The 17,593-nt window shown below is 34.1% G+C and overlaps 1 protein-coding gene across 1 annotated transcript in view; it reads left to right on the top strand.

The window, feature by feature from the left end:
- PACRG (parkin coregulated) overlaps positions 1-17,593 on the top strand; it is a 240,920-nt gene that overhangs the window by 104,245 nt on the left and 119,082 nt on the right.

Genomic DNA, 17,593 nt, shown 5'->3' with positions numbered 1-17,593 from the left:
GTAGTTTATATAAATGGTAATAAACATTTGTATCTTCTTTTACTAGCTACTTCCCTTTTCACAAGGAATTATTTCAGTTCTGTAACAAGTTCTATAGCCTCATGATCTGCATGCCCAAGTCCAGCTCACTGTCAGTGAACTAGTTGAATCCCTGGATATTCTCAAAATTTTTTACTGCTATGTAGCTATACTGAGAGGATGGACGTCCATTGGTACTCTTCTAGTCAAGATCTCTTTTTTCATTGCCTTTCTAGATTTCAAGTATATCCTGCTTCACTGCAGTTGCTGTTTGGCCACAAAACAAACATTCAACTCCCCATTTCCCATACTAGAGTTTAGCCCTGGATCTAGATAAATCCATGTTGGGAGATTGTTTCTGTAGAATGATTGAAGTTGATCATTAGGGCTGGCTGGAAAAAGCTCCTATTTCTGTCCCATCTTTTCCAGCTCTTATTTTCTGTTGTATTACACTGATCCAGAGCAACCCATGGTGGTGTTTTCTTTTCAGAGTTAGTGAGTAGGGGGTTGTATCGTGCAAGGCTGAGAATTTAAAAAAAGAAATATTTTCTACACAGAGAAAAGCTGACTTAAAATGAGAGATGGTGCATGATGTGAAGGAACATTTTGTATCTTTTTACTCAAAAAATTTGTTGTATCTATTCAGCTTGAATTTATATGAATCCTTGAATCCTTTGATAAGTATGTTACATCATAGCACAGAGACTGTGAAACTAACCGCAGAGTTATTTCATTTGCTTATGAGTATCCTTACTGTGTTCCTTTTCAAATATATTTCCATGTCATGTAAAATATAACTCTCAGTTAAACACATTACTTGTTTGTTACGTCTTCTGACCAAAGTGATTAACTAGAGTTAAAAGGTTTCACCCATCATTGGCTAGGTGGAAAAAGTGTTAATGGAGTTCATGTTTTTAATGGAATTTCATTTATTTACAAGAAAGTGTGAAGTCCTGCTTTCCTAAACACTAGAGCAATTCAACAATGAGAAACAGTTTCTGCTCGACTCCTGCTTTTTTAGGCTTCACTGTGCAATAAAAGCCTTTCAAGCTTTCTCCTAGAACAGGTACACCAGATTTGTTGTCCTTTTTCTAGAAGCTGATTATCTCCTTCAAAAACTGGCCTGCCTCATTCACACGCAAACATACTCTGCCCAAAATGATGCTCAGAAAAACTGTTACTTCCACAGAGATCATATGGGTTATTAGAATGAAGTATTTTAAATAGCAGTTTTTCTAAGGCTTGAGCCAGCCTATTACCTAATGTTTCACTTCACTGTCAGTTTAAAAAATTACTAAAATTATCAAACATAAGAGCAACTGAAGAAAACAGCATGTAGATATGTGTATATATGGGTTTTTTCTTGATTTATTCAAGTGTTTTAGGACCTATTTTAGGACACTCTGTAACTGCAGGCATAGAATATTAAAACTGCAAAAATCGTTCTTACCTTTGAAGGATTCTTCCCAGACCTGTCTGATAGAGGGTCAGATTATGCAAATTCCTTTTTATATCAGTCACAAAGTCTTATTAAGTTACTGAAATAAGGTTTTCAAACATTGTTAATACTAATTAAAACACTTGAGTTATAAAGCTGTCGTGACACTTAAAGGCTTTCTGGCACATGCATAGTAAAGTTACGGAAATCTTATGCTATGCTGAAACCTCTCTTTTAGCAGCATCGGTGATCTTCTTTGTTTGACATGGGAATCACATTCATGAAGCTGCTTATTTCAGCTGTTAAGATTTTCAGACTAATTTTAGGCATTCAAGTTTGAGATGTTTGAAAGTATTAATTTCACAATTTAGTTTTTGTCTTGTCACATTCACTGTCTTCAAACTTGCAGTTTTAGAATTTTAGTGAGAGGCTGTAAAGCCACAAACAGCTGTAGAAAAAATTAGATGAGATTCACAAAGTATGAAATCAATTGTGCAGAGTTCTACTGATAGCACTGAAGCCTGCACCTTTCTCTAGAGCCTCTTGAATTTCAAAAGCAAGAATAATCAGATGCCTGTCATTGTATTTACATCCACAATGTGTGGAATAAAATTTGTTTAATTAATATGTTGAAAAATTGGGAATTTTTGTAATTCAGATTTGGTTTGGTCAGCTAGATATGTACTATTGGATCTTTCTTCTGTCAGTTATTAGTGTAAATGGTTGGACTCAGTTATCTTAAGGGTCTCTTCCATCCTAAATAATTCTATGATCCTATGTGGGAACAGATTAATTGAAAGTAAAGCCTTTGGATGTGGTGTGTAGTTGGAACAGTCTGAATAAAACCATAGGATCATATTAGGGGCATTTCTAGAACTGTGCCATGCCTAATGGAGATTTTCTGGACATTGCAGGGCTGAGAATATGAAACTCTTCTTCAACAAGTTAGGTGTTTTTTTTTTCTACTTTGGTCTTGTCATTGGTTTCCCAGTCTCTGGTGTTTGGAGAGTTTTTTCAACCATGATCAGAAATCTGTGTGAAACTTCTTGCCTTGCCTTATTCTTTTGTGCACTGTGGAAGGAAGGAATGTGCATAAACATCTCTGTACTTACACACATGGGCTTTTATGAGCTCCACAATGTAATGGTTTTCTTTTGTATAGTCTGGAATGTACCACAGTTATTACTGAAAAGTCACATTGCTCTTGGACTTACAAAGGGATTTTGTCCGATGTCCTGTGCCTTGTTTTCATTCTCTGTATGAGCAGAGAAGGAAAAAAAGTATTTATTTTCCACTTCAGGTAGAATTTAAAACTATTAAAATGAGATGAAATGACACTTTCACATGCCCCCTACTTTTTTACAAGTTCAAAATATTTAAACACAGATATGTTACTTTATATCTTGAATTCTGAAGCATTCTGCAACAAATACTTAAGTATTTTCAGCCTTCACAGCTGAATTTGTATTGAGGCAATGTGTTCAGGAAGCTGTCAATGCAAATATGTTTACAAAGCAGATGTGAATGCAGATTGTAGTAATATGTCACGTGAAAGAACTGGAAAGTGAAAGCTTAGTCCAATATCCTAAATCTGCTTTCAAAATGTAATTTTTAAATGTGGGAATGTGAAATCATAATTCAGCTAGAAAAGTTTGAAGTTTTGAATTCTGTATTTGAATCATCCTTAGTATATTTCCATAGTGTTTGTTATAGTAAAAAAACCCAACCAACCAACCAAACAAAAAACGGTTCAGGTGACAGAAAATTTTCTCTATATATTTTTCATGTTTTAAACTTAACCTGTTTTGATGATCTGAAAAGGAGCAGTTAACTAATCAGATGCTTTTGATTCCTTTGATTTATACTGTTAGAAAGCATTTTCATGACATGCTGGTTTGATTCAGCTCTCACAACAGCTTGTAAGAGATAAGGAGGTTGTCAGAAAGATACTATTGGATGCTCAGGGACTGCTTTTGGTGTTACTCTGAACTGACAACTAATGAGAAGATGTTTTTGATAACCTCCCCTTCAGTGTAGATAGATGTTATTTTTACTTTTGTTTGCAAACCAATGGATTAAGTATGCTTTACTGTCTACAATATAAAATCTACCCTACCACCAAACAGATAGTTTGTTAATTTCCCTTTTTAGTTTTTTTTTTTTTTCTGGGGGGTAGGGGGGGTGGTAATGTGGTTGGTTGGTTTGTTCTTTGGTTGTTTCTTTTTTTTTTTCCTTTTTTTGTGAGTACCTTTCTTTACTGTGTGTTAGACCTACACAGCAATGTTTTGGCGTATTGACTATGACAGGAAGTCTGAATTCAAAACTGAAGTTTTAGTGTAATTTCAGTGAATGTGTTTGGCATGACAGCAAGAAGTACTTTTTTTCCCAAAAAGGAAAATACATTTAGTAAACTAAGCATGCTCTTGTATGTGAGGAGCCTGTAAGGTTTCCTGTGATGTGTTTGACTGAAATTTTTTTGAATGAAGAAGCAGCAACTGGTTTTGTCTGCAGGTGCACTTTTTAGTAATCCTTGATTTTTATTTTTATTTTTTTTTTTTTACCTTATAAGCGTGGTAGTTAAGATACTTCTGATGCCCATGATAAAATTATAAAATAATACTGTTGAGAGTTGAAAGCATAATGACATTAGCAGTGGAGAAGGCTCCAGGTAGATCTTACAGCAGCTTTCCAATATTTAAAGGGGTCTTAAGGGAAATCTAGGAGGGACTTTTTACAAGAGCGTGTAGTGACAGGACAAGGGAGAATGGCTTTAAAATGAAGCAGAGTAGATTTAGATCAGATATTAGGAAAAATTATCTATTATGAGGGTAGTGAGACACTGGAACAGGTTGCCTGAGAAGCTGTGGATGCCCTGTTCCTGGAGGTGTTCAAGGCCAGATTGGATGAGGCTTAGAACAACCTGGTCTAGTGGAAGGTGTCCTTGCCCATGGCAGGGGTGCTGGAACTGAATGATCTTTAAGATCTCCTCTGACCCTAACCATTCTGTGAGTATATGATTCTATGACATGGAAAGAGCAAATTTTAAAGACTTATAATTGTTATTCCAAGAATGTATAGAATGTGAAGGAAACATGAAAAAATACAAATAGCTTCCGTTTCAATGTTCTCAGCTGGCTTCAAAAGGATTAGTTGTTCAAGAATTTCCTCATACAAATGAGTAAATGTATTTATTAATGCAGTATCAACCATGTAGATTTTTATTAAAAGCAGACCTGAAACAGATTTGACTAAATGATGATAAGATAGAACCAGTTCTACTCAGGCAGTTTTGCCACAAACAGAGGAAGATAAAAAGCGAGTTCTTATTGTTCTGGTTTCATGAACAGTTTGAGAGCTTTCAAATGAAATTTATTAGACACCATATCCATTTTCAGTAAAAGATTCTGGATTGAATCATGGTAGAACTAGTGCTCATGTAAAATCGTCTTCTGTGTGCCATAAATTTGGTACATCAAGATATTAAATCAGTTCATTAATACATGACAATAATCCATTATTTCAAAATTAGTGTAGCAAATGAGCCTTTGGAATAAGCTGAGGACTTAGGTTCTGACCCATCAACAAGGATTTCCATAGACTTCACTGGTCACTGAACCAAACTATCATGAATAGGATGGTACAATCTTAGGTTATTTCTGAACTGTGAAATAGGTGCTTGCCACAGTATTTCCTGGGACACTGAGGGACCTGGTATTGCAGGGAATGCTTTCTAGACTTCCTGTTTAGGTGCCTTTCCTTCTGAAGTAGGATGGAAGTTGAGAGACGAAATGCTTTGTGTCCTCATACTTTCTCCCTACCCTGGAGTCTGGAGGTAGCTAAGGATTATCCAGTGCTGAGGACCTGGAAGATATTCTTCTTTCACATGCAATTTGAACCACACCTTGGTCACAGCCTCAGGCCTTAGAACTTAGGTTTGTCTGATTGCTAGAAATTGAAGGATTGGGTATTACTGTCACAGACCTAAAATTTCTCACTTGTAGAAGGGCATAACTCACTGACAGACAAAACATTTCTAAACAGTGACAAGAGAAACTGCAATGCTTGCAAGTTTGAAATGAAAAAAAAAAAAATCAAATATTGATTATTCATATCAAGAGTCAGAACTTTAATTTCTGGTTAAATAAAATTTTAAAAATCTGAATAATACACAAATATGATTATAAGCTTCATTCATCAGTGTTGGAGAGAAACGTGCTTTTTACAGGTTTTCTTGCTCATTCTTCTAAAGTATCAGTATTAGCCAGTATGAGCCATGAGATACTTTGCTGCTCTGACTCAGAATGGGAGATTTACGTTTCTCTTTTTAAACCTACTAGCCATTATCACTTTCTCTTTTCCCATGTTTTTCTCTATCTGCTTCCTCTTTGCAGAAATATGCACAAATAGTGCACATATGAACTTTGGGGTTGGAGTGTGTTTTTGGACACTCTAGAGTGTCTTTGAGGTTAGAGTGTGTGCCAGCATCCCAAACCATTCTGCCTTTATCTGAAATGGAGACATGGCCTCTGATTTTAGAAAGTAAATTAATTCTCTGAAATGATAGGTCAATATCTTTGACTGCCAGACAAGTTCACTTGTGGTGATCAACTAGGAACATCAACTGAATTTGCACAGATGATTATTGAAGCTCAGACTAATGGCCCAGTTATTAAAAAAGCAAGTTTCTGTCTCTAGTTCCCAGAGAGAATTGACCTAACGTCATGTTATTTCTCCACTGAAATTCCAGCCCCCCACATATGATATGAGGTAGTTTTCAGTTATTAAAATGGAGTAGAATGGGGTTTTTTACACTGGAAAGCGTTGGTATCTAACTATTAAAATTCTTGGTTTGGTCTCTTTAGGTACTCTCAAGAAGACATCTTTTGTTATAATGATAATGACATGGGAGATAGATAAAAACAGAAACATCAATCTTAACAGAGTATTAAGGCTGAAATTCGATTATGATCACTTAAATTTCAGTATGTTTAATTATTTTTAGTGTTCATTATTCTAGGAGAATATCCATCTTGAATGCTTGTCTAGTGTGATTAGATGAAGTTGTTACATCATAAGGTTTAACTGATCTTACTAAATTTCATATTATAGGAAGAAAGCCTTAAGTATTGTGGCAGCCACTGACTGGTCTATCAAATAGAATTTATATTACTTAAATAATGAAAACATTTGTTATTCTTTCTAAATATTAAGAGGATTTTGAGTAATTACTCATTTAAAACTTTTTGGTTTACTGCAGAAATTTGGGTAACTGTGGCTCTTGAGGTATTGTTAGGGCATAACTGATACTTAATGATAGTATGGACAATAATAAAAAAGAATATTGGTGTAGCTTTTCTATAGCATTCCAGCAATGCACCCTGTTTTCAACTTTACTTTCTACAGCCCTTTTGACAGCTGTTAATATAGATCTTTATCAGATTCCATTTTCCATCTTATTTATCATTTCCCTTTTTTAATTTATATTACATTTCATATAAATATATGTTCATATAGCCCTTATAATAGAATTCAATCCCAGCTGATCTTCTTACAAGCAGTCTGGAAGCTAATTGCAGTAGGGTGACAAATAAGCCTGCATTGACACATAAAACATACTCCCCAAAAAAAGCAATCTGGGCAAAAATGTAGTGGCAAGCTTTTGGTTTTAGCTTATTGCACAGCAAAATTAATTTTCTGCCCCTGAAAATTGCTGAGACAATACAGGCACTGCTGATGTACTGGTTGAAGCAAATGCCTCAGCTCAGTTCAAAGAGAGATTCATGTAGAAATATCTGTCATGGGCACACCCACTTATGTCACTGCATCTTCCAGACAGCAAATTGAGTTACTGAAGTAACATTACAACAATGTAAAAATTGATATAGCAATGCAAAAATTGTAGCCATGTTTTAATAAAAAACACCAGTATTAGAAACATTTGTATAATGGCTAAAAAGATAGAGGATAATTTGCATTTTTCTGCATTACATAGCACCATTTTGGTAGCTAAGCAGACAGTGGGATAACTTGTGTGATTAAAGCCAGTCCATGGTAGCCTGTCTGCTTTTTTTATTCTCTTTTTATCTCTAAAATGAGTGCAGAATTCCTAGTAAGATTGCTAAGGCTACACTATATTACATAGCAAACACATTGCATTATAGTGATTGCTAAGGAAATAGGTCTATAGAAGAAAATGTTCAAGGAATTTCTTCATTGCACGATCATTGTCTACTGAGGCTTCTAAAAAAGATCCTCACTGTAATGGTGAAGTCTGTTTATACTTTAGCAGTGCATTTTATGAAGCTCTACTGTGCAAAACCATTAAAAAACATAATAATGGTATATTACCTTAGCTCATCAGTATATCTTCAAATTCAGTCAACTCAAACTAGTTAGTGATAGTATATTTAGTCTCTTATGTATTGCCTTTGAACTATTATTCCAAAGAGTAATATTTAACATGGTTATTCCCAATCTGATTTTACTACATCTTATTCAGACTATAATTTGATTAGGAGATAGTCAGTCATAAAGCTAGTGTCTGTGAAGCTTCTGCACTTGATGATGTTAGCGGTGCCTGAATTTAGAATAACTCTCATCAACAAATTCTTTTGCATTTTCATCTCTTTTTGAGGAGTTCAGCTCTCATATTAATTTCCTGAATCAAAAACTGTCTAGGATATCACAGTAGTAAAATAAAAATTCTAATTTCTTAGCTATCTTTGGTTGTTTACTTCCATTCTGAGACCTTTTTTATCTGTCCATTAGAATCTTCACTGTAGCAGTGAGCCTTTCTACTGGTTTCAGTGATCTTGCCTTACTACTCAGAGGTCTTTACCATCATCATTAACTTTATTTTGAAGATTACTTTAAATGGAGACTGTTGGTTTTTGTTGTTTTTTTTTTTTTTTTTTTTAAGTTTGCATGGATTTGCAGAACTTACGTCGTTACGATTTAGTGACTTTTGGATGTTTATGTTTGAGAAAACATAATGAAATAGATAATGAGTAGATCTTAGTTGTCGGTCTCTGCTTTTAAAAGTTACTTTCTTTTCCCTTGCATTAATAGGACTACTCTACAACCCTATTAACAAACAAAAATACATAGGACCTGAGAACTGAGAACATGACTATAAATTGTGCATAACACCATATCATCCATTAATCAACTGTGAGTACTGACATGACAAACTAGTCCATTGTAGGAAATGAAACAATGTTAACCAAAACAAAGGCAGTTGCTTATTGTACCTACATTAACTTACTTTCTCCCCCTAATACATAGTTTTATTTCATATGATCTGGGAACCAAGTAGGTGTTTTTTAAGCTTGTAATCTTACTTTAATATTTAACATTGGGTTTAGTCCATTTAATGTTTATGTACAACTTACTGATGTTACTTATTTATTAATGCTATTTAACTGTGGATGAATATACCTATGGCAAACAAAGTGAAAAGAAAAAAAAATCATATGTATCAGCATGATTTATCAAGTTTTCTGTGCAAAATTTATTGCCATTTATTCTTCTGGTCAATGTGAAAACAGAACAGCATTCCCAGTGAATCTATGAACTCTTTTAAACATAAAACTCTTAGAAGTAGTGATCAAAATATCTTAAGTAAATGTATAAAGATACATATGCAGAATGTGGAAAGATACATATGTAGAATGTAGATCAATACTTTAACTTACAGACAGATATAACATGATGTGTTCACCTCCTCAGAGTATTTTTGTCAAGGACAGTTTACAAATCCAATTACCTGATCTCATTCCATCTAGTAAAAACCGTATTCTAAAAACCCGTTTGTTTCAAATTCATTTTGCAACACACTGGAAGACACAGTTCATCTTTCACTGATAAATTGAATAGAAAAGACAAAGAACTGGGCAATGATCCTGTGAAATACACTCTGATTTGCTGTACTGTGGGATAGTAGATTTCAAATAATGTAATTCTTGAGGTTTGCAGAGATAAGAAAGCATAGTGCTAGGAACCATTTTGCTGTTAGTTATTTTACTTAAGTTCAGTCTACTTTCCACAAATTTGTCTTTGGTTTGCACTTTTTATTACTTTCAAAGAAAATAAAAAATCAAGCAGTATTATCATTGCCATAGTCTACAGCTGTTATTTATGTCAGCCTCTATGGTAGTTTTTCCTTTCCCATAATTTTCAGAAGATACTCATCTAGCCAGGAAGAAATTCTTGAGTCAGTATGCTGGATGGTTCATATTTAAAGCATTGGAAGCATACAAATAACTTCAGTAAACATGGCGCTCATTTTTTATGGTGAGAAGTTTAACAGTTAGTGAAGAATGCAAGATTTAGCTGTTTTCTTGATGGCTTCTGTTTTTGAAGGGAGTTGATTAGGAACAATTTTTAAGTTTGCTATACAAATTCAAAATATTGTTATTATTTATATATATTTAAAATATTATTGTATTATCCTAATTTTGTTGTCTATTCATGCCTTTATGTTAGGATTTTATATTGGCAACCACTGCCACAATGTCTGCAGTATGGTTAGACCTCAAATAGATGTATTTTAACAAGAATATTTTACCGATTTCCATGAAGACTATAGATGTGCCAGCAAAGTAGATCCACAAAATGCAAGAAGGATTCAGGGATCTTTTTGAAAAGAATTTGGAATTGTTTCTTCATTGTTTCAAGTCTTAAAGAGCATTATTAAAGTAGAAAAATGCAATAATGCAATATATACAAAACTATCATGTTTCACAATGGCAATTCTGATGTGTACAGAGAAATGACAATGTAAAATGGCATACCTTTCAATATTTTATGCTTTCTAAATACATACATGACATATATATTATAATATAATATATATGTCATAATGCACACGACATATATGTCTTACCTTGTAATAATAAACATAAATTATTTTTTCCTTAAATTTCTCTAGAATCTCTATAATGTGGGCTCTGTTAACAAGAAATTAAAAACCTTTAAAGCTCTACATTTTCAGCTTTATAGGGGGTGTGAATATAAATTTTCAAGATAAATCTAACATTGTAACAAAAGAAGTACAATTAAAGAATGTAAAATGTATTATGCCAAAGAGAAAAAGACCCATACTTTGACATTTAAAGTAGGGTCATTAGTCATGGTTTTAATTAGAAAATAATCCTTTACTAAATCATTCAGTTGCTAAGTAAAAATAACATTTTACTGTAAAATATTTCACTTTGAACAGTCAAATGACTGTTGGGTTTACCAACATTACATAAGCTTTTTTACATTTTAAATTTCAAATATAGCTTTGTCTTTTACTTTTTTAACCCCAAAAAGAAAGCCTTGGGTATGCAGTACATTTCACCAAAACTACTCCTTCTTTCCAAGGACTTACTCTATATTGCTGAAATGAATGCAGTTTAGAAAAAACTTTTCTTGAAAGAGCAAATAAATGCTTAAGAAAGCAACTAGAACTACATGGATAAGGTTTTCTAAATTTAATGTCTTAAGTTGGTGTTTGATCAACAGATGACCCCTTTGAAGTGCCGTAGTTTTTATAGCTATGTACGTAGTTTTTATAGCTATGTAAATTCATTATGGGTACCAAATTCAGAAAGATCTGTTAAATTATCTGATCGGTATGAATATACTCAGTTATCATACCACTAATACTATATTTGGTATCTGAAAAAAATTCTGTTTTGGCTGGCATGGCATTTTGCACAGAAATCCAAATGAGTACAACTGAATAAATGATCACAGGTAAATGGTTATACCACAAAGAAGCAAATGAATACTTTAAATATCTAAGTTTCTGCTGAATTTGTTGGCAACATATGATCTCCAAAAAAATCAGTAAGGGTCATATGGATGTATTGACTGAAAGTCATCTGAAGACTTCTTTCCAACTGTGAAATGCCATTTTCAGCGACACAATCAGTGTAGCAGTTATGTTCGATGACTCATTTCACAGACACCCATGTCAGATGCCAGAAGCAGCTGTAATCTCCTCCTAAAGCAGGGTTTATTTTTAACTTTTTGAGAGTAATATTGTCTAATCAACTCAACTCGCTTAATAGTCTTGAGTGATACATCTGCACCAAATATTTGGCTTATATATGCTTTGTTATATCCAATATAATATTAAAAATGTATGCAAGTATATTCTATCAATTTATTTTTTATGAATGTATTTGTATTCTACACTCCAGCTATGTTTGTGTCAGTCATGTCAACCTCCACATTTATCCTAGAAAACTAACAGGGTCATAATATGGCCTTGAGCATTGGCACAGCACTGTTAAGTACACAGACAGCAAAATCATTTGTATGATTCTGTCTTGGACTTATTTGCCTAGATAATGCTCATCCATCATTCAGAACAAGCAACTACTGGGACTATACACTGTAAACATTTTAAAGGCAACCACCCTATTTGGTACATGAGAGTAGAAATGATCTCTTCCACACTACTGTACATTGGGGTCAGAGAATGACTCCTCCCCTGGTTTGCTTTTAAATATAGATGCAGTTCATGCAAACACTTGTTAGACATCCTGTGGGTTATCAGTTCTGAAAACTGTGTGCTATTCTTGCACTTTGACTTATTTGGAATAGTATTGATTTTCATCAGGGGAGGAGTTTTGCTTTTCTGTGGTAGCCCAATTGGTTTGTTCCAAAATATGACACTGAAATTTGTCCTAGCTATCTTGTTTCACAGTTCACGCTTGAAATAGAGAGGACAACACTTCCATATGTTTGCTATCAGCCAGCAGATGGTGCAGTATTCCGTTCTATTTTTGAGGTTTTGTCAATGAGTGGAGTTGGCTCTTTTAGTACTGGATTCACCTGTCTGCAGTTTACCTCTGGGGATGTTTCAGCATTGCTAGCACATTGTCTTAAGTATTTAATTCCACCAGACCATGACTGAAAAGTGTGAAGAAACTTCAGAGCCATCACCCACAACCCTTGGAGTCCATGGGACAAAGCATTTCTGGTGGTTAACCTCTGTTGTTTTGACAGGCCTCTATTCCAAAACTGATCTTGGTCCATGCTTCTTCTAAGACACAATTACAGTCAATGAGAATGTTTTGGTTCTTGTCTGTATTATTGCTGAAGTTAGTGAAAATTCACACATTTTGGTCCTTCTTTCTTAAGCTTTTCTCAGAAGATTTGATTGCATAACTTCTTTGTTGGCAAGATGCAAGAATTCCTGGCCTAGATATACAGCATTCATAGTAACTGTCCCAGTGTATAATGCAATGTATTTTGGTATCTTTCTGGATTCTGGATTGTTATCTGGAAATGTTCAGACATTGCTTTTCATTTGGGAAGAATGTAATCTTTATGTGTGGGAAATTGAACCAAATGAGACTATTAGGCCAATGGATGGAACAGATTTCCAAATGGATGTACCACTAAATCCCTTTAAAAGTTGGGGAATGATTTAGAAGAGTTGTCATTTGAGAGACAATCAGTTATACAATTACTTTACCATCATATGCCAGAGACCCCTTACAGGTTCTTGGCACTTTCTGAAAATCACTTGGTCTTAAATATCACTAAGGGTTTAACCAAAGTTTCCCCTTTTAAGAGATCCTGTGATCAGTACAGAGGTTAATCTAGTTACTGTGGCTCTGAAGAAGCCACATGGTAGGTCAGGCGCTTTTTATGTATGCTTAACTTCACCTTGGTGGAAATGTGTTTCTTCTAGTGTCTATAATCTATTCCAGGAAAGTGAAGAATTCAGATGTTCTTAAGGCACACATCTTAAAATATTCTAGTTACTATAATAACCTTATCCACCCTCATGAAAGATAAGAGTTTTTATATATTTCACCATATGTAATATCCAAAATAGTATTAAACATTACTATGATACCTTTTTACATGAAATACCATTAAAATACCTGTACTAAGCAAACTGCACAGGATGAAAACTAAAGTTTCTTGAACTCAGTTGAAATTTGGTTTGTTATATAGTTACATTAGCTCTAGAGATACACAATTAGAAGTCCTGCATGACGGGGTTACCTTTACACATATTTATTCTTTTGTTAAGTTTAATTAGTATGAAACTAAGTATCAGTTAGGAGCCCCATGTTGGGGCTTCTAGGAAGTGGAGGAGCGTCCATTAGTTTGTCCATCTTATATTTGTGACTTGATTGTAAAAATTGAATAGTTAAGTCTGGCAAGTGACTGACTAGATGTCAGTGTTTTGATTTTTAAACTGATATTGTTGTGTTGATTTCCTTTCAGGAGTAAGTTCAGCAAATGTGTTGATAGTAATGACTTCCGTCGCCATATTTTATGTAACACAATTTGCTGTCACATATTATTCCCTCATCTGAAGCTGTGCTATATATGATTTAGATTTTAGCATATGCATTTAAAATATTGTGGATCTTGGCTTCTGTGTCCATAGGATTAATTGTGGAGGGGGTATAATCAAAAGTAGCAAAATTAAATTGATCCAAAATCAGTTGAAATTGACCACCAACCTTCTATGAGGAGCACTCCTCTTTGTGACAGCTCACATAATTCTATTCAGTAAGCAGAAACTTTTATTTAGCTCCAGTCAAGTACTCCTAAGTAGGCTAGTATGGGACATTTCAGGACCAATGTGGCATTAGTAAAACTGGAATGAGTCACCAGAGGATAACCTGACCTTCTGTGGCAAACAACTTCCTCCTGGAAGAGAACATGCAAAGCAGGACCTCATTTCACTGACAGTGCAAACAGAGAGCATGTCTTGCAAGGGGAGCCCTGGACCTAAAGACAGAGAACTGTTCATACTGATCCCACTTTCCTCCCAAATAAGCTTCATTTTTTATGAGAACTTAATGAACTTCTCCCCTGAAACTCTTGGAGAAGATGGTGTTACTAGAGTCCGTAAAAATCTGTCTTCTTTCCTTGGCTGATACTGTGTGTATAATCACTTTGAGTCTTCTTAGAAAATGGTATTCTACAATTCAGAATGTTTTATGGCTTCCAGAAGATTCAAGATGGTGTCAATTAGAAAAAAAGTACCACAAAAATTGAATTTTAAAAATTGTTAATTTTTAAATTACTTTAAAATCATAGATTCAAGGAAGTATCCATATTAGAAAGTAGTCTTTCTTAATACTGCCTATGTTGTTGAACTTTGTCTCAGGTTGGGCTTTTTACAAATCAGACCAGGTCTTTGAGATAAGAACCATCTTTCTTATATGTTTGCACAGTTATCAAATTGATATCGACTTAATTGATTCAATTACCAGAAGCTGCAGCATTATAAATTGCAAAAGTAATCTATAGTTTTCACTTTTCCTTCTTGCATTCTCTCTTTATCACATTGGTAAATCAGTTTGTCTGCAAATTTCAATTCCTTGCAATATTCCATAATTTCTGATTCTGAGTAATACTTTTAATTTTAAATTGTTGTGGCCTGTAATAATATACAGGCCACGGGATCATTTCTGCTAATTCCCAGGGCACTCCATCATTAGCCTTTTGCTCCAACTACTATAACCAGCTTTTAATTGATGAAAGGACTTCATTCAGCCTCCTGTGGCTACTAACTTAATAATCTCCTGAAAAAGAATCTATTGAAAGCTTTTTGAAATCCTAATGGAATATCTACAGAGCCAGATATCCTTCATCTATTATTTTTGTTAACTTAAAACAGTGCTTTAGATTGCTTTCAGCACGCTGAACCTGCAAAGTACAGATTTCTGCTCTGTGTCTGGCAAGGCTATTTCATAAGAGCAAGAGACATACCAAAATTTTAGTTTACTGTTTTAAACCAGCTTCTCAGTTGTTGCTGAATTTATGAGACAACCAGTTTAGTCACTGGGCTCTTATGCATGTAGAATTCTGATTATACTTCTGAGAAGTATAGATTCTTTTTGAAAACTCAACGTAAAACGTAGGTGGTTCTCATTGAGAGCTATTATCCAAATGCTGTGTGAAATCAGTAACATTAACTATATAATAAGAAATGACTGATCACACTGTGGACTATGTCTTCTTTCCTGGTTTGTACAGTTTTTCTTAATGATGATGTTATCCACAAATACATAGATACATCTTTGGAGATTAGTAAAATGTGAGGGAAGATTTTTCCAGTGTTGGTGGTATAGAAATAAAACCTAAAAACCTGCAGGTTGGAACAGGTGTATAATAGGTATGTTTTTTTTTTTTTCCTCTGACAATACTCTTTCTTCTCCCACGGCAATACATTTTTGGAATTTGTGAGCAAGACTTTAACATATCTATTCCTGCAGGGAACCATCAGTAACCCCTTTACTTTGTTCAGAATAAAGGAATGATAGGAAAGACTTTAAAAAATAGCTTCATCATATTCATATACAGAAGCGCACTTGCTTCACATTTCCTTTTGTTGCAAAATGCAACTATTCCGTGTTTCGATCAACTTTGAAATTGCATAATGTCTCCAAAGTAATATATTAATGTAGACTCACCTTAAATGCTAAAAAAAAATTTCTCTTCTACTTTTCTTTTGGAGAGAATGAACACAGTACCACTATTTTATCCTATTTATTATGGCCATTCTACCCACTTTCCTGCCTACAGAGTCAGAAACTGATAGGAAGAGTCTTGTAGAATGCCCTTAAGGTAGAAAAATCACTATTCTAATTTGCCTTTCAACCATTAACTATTTTATTTCATCATTTTTATTACATTTTTAAAAAATATTGTGTGTGAAAACGCAGATGATAACATGTAATTACATGTTTTACAAGCTTCCACAATTTCTAAAGCCATAAACCTGCCAGTTTTTCACTGTGTGTGTCTGAAACTTCTAACAAAATTGGATGACAATTCTAGTTGTGCATTACATTATAGAAGGTTTTCTAGTATTTTGTCCTGTGATTTAATTATAAAAAAAAGTAAATCTTCAGATAGTTGTTTTTAAGTTTTCCCACAGACACTTTTTTCTTTTATTCCAATGTTTATCTCTAATTTTTAATTTTGTGTTATTAAAAAAAAAATCAAGTTAATTTGACAGAGAGCTTTGCATGATTGGCAAAGGGAAAAGAAATTAATGCCAAAAAAAGAAGAAAAGAACAATTATTTGGACACTAGCTTTCCAAATGGGATAGAATCAGTTGACATTCTCTCCTTATTTACCTTCACAATTAGTTTTTCAAAAATAGCATAAGAGTGTTAAGTTTCATCTTATTAGAATGGTAAAAAAAAAAAAATCTTGGAACTAAAGATAAATATTTTTTCCAAAAAGTCAATTCCAATTTAGTTCTATACTGACAAACTGCATTGTATATGTTTTTGTTGGTATGGACAAATTGATTCACTCTTCTTCTGATAAAATTTAAAACAAACTCCATATTGCATGAAGTAAATAAATTAAGACCAATCTGTCTTCCTCAGCAAGGTAGTGGGAAAGTATTGCGGACACCTTCTTATTGTACAGCTACTTTCAAACTGCCTTGGAGGGGGGCAGGATTAATCTCTACCTAGCCTCCTTCCCTTGCCTATTACTGGGACAGGATTGTCCTCTTTGCTTTCCTTTCCAGAGAAGAGATGATAACTGGTGTCTAATTACGTGTGTGCAAAACTGAAAATTTCTTCTTCACATTGATAATCCTGTGTGCATTCGATAGTGAAGCAACAGTTTGTCCTCTGCTTCTTGCTGATGCTTAAATGCAGCTGTAAGGGATTTCTCAGATGTTGCAGCTGAGAGTGGAACTTAATCTACTATGGGTCTATGGACTCCTGAGGAGTTATTAATTCCCACTCACATCTCAAAGTAGGTGTATATACTACATATAATATTTCACGACTGTCATAATTGCAAATTATCTTTACATATTATGCAATGCCCATATTAGGCAATTGCAAATAAGAAAGAATAGCGAAATGTAGAGAAATAATGCCTCTCTGTCTTAATCTGAAGTTACACATTTATTGTGCTTGTGGAACTCTTACAACGTATTAATAAGTAATGTAAAGAAAAAGAATGGGACAGTTGGGTATGGCTAACAAGGTGTCAGCAAGCCTTTGAACAGCAAGAAAAATGTAACTAGATAAGCGTACATTCTGAAATAGTGAAGGTACTTTTGTCTGCCGCTGAGGTTATCGTGTGGTCCATTATTTGCTTTACAGAAACAATTCGTGAGTACGTTTCACATTTGTCAG

This window comes from Lathamus discolor, chromosome 5 (assembly GCF_037157495.1).
Source record: "Lathamus discolor isolate bLatDis1 chromosome 5, bLatDis1.hap1, whole genome shotgun sequence".
NCBI lineage: Eukaryota > Metazoa > Chordata > Aves > Psittaciformes > Psittacidae > Lathamus > Lathamus discolor.
The sequence above is the reverse complement of the archived record's forward strand: the minus strand, read 5'-3'. Positions and strand labels throughout refer to the sequence as shown.